Source organism: Fulmarus glacialis, unplaced genomic scaffold, assembly GCF_000690835.1.
Source record: "Fulmarus glacialis isolate BGI_N327 unplaced genomic scaffold, ASM69083v1 scaffold18625, whole genome shotgun sequence".
Taxonomy (NCBI): Eukaryota; Metazoa; Chordata; class Aves; order Procellariiformes; family Procellariidae; genus Fulmarus; species Fulmarus glacialis.
This window is the reverse complement of record NW_009215115.1, coordinates 6,991-7,439: the sequence shown is the minus strand read 5'-3', so window position 1 is coordinate 7,439 and position 449 is coordinate 6,991.

Below are 449 nucleotides of genomic sequence, written 5' to 3'. Positions count from 1 at the left end.
GGGGAGAGGGGCCGAGTCCCAAGACGCAGCAGCAAATGGTTATTGGAAATGGGGAACCCGGCGTTACACCCTGAACCGAGGAGAGGGGTCCGCAGCGAGGGGCTGCCCCAGGTCGGCTTCACGGAGGGGATCGGCTGCTCCCCAAGGGGTGAGCCCGGCAGCCAGGCAGGTTCCCAGCTCGATCTGGGAAAATCAAATCCTGCCCCAAAACACCAAACCTCAGCGACTAGCGGGATAGAGCAGCAGGGGAATTCAAATTAGAAAGAAAGGCAGTCCGGTCCCCAAAGACAGCCGGAGACAGGCGATAGAAAACAGCCGGAGCGGGATGAACAGCTTGGAAAATCCCTCCTGGAAATGAAACTGCGCAAGACGGGGTTGCGAGGGTTACGGTAACGCTGCAAGGGGTTATCGTAGGAGTCCGGTGAGGAACACAGGTGCTCGCTGGTGTC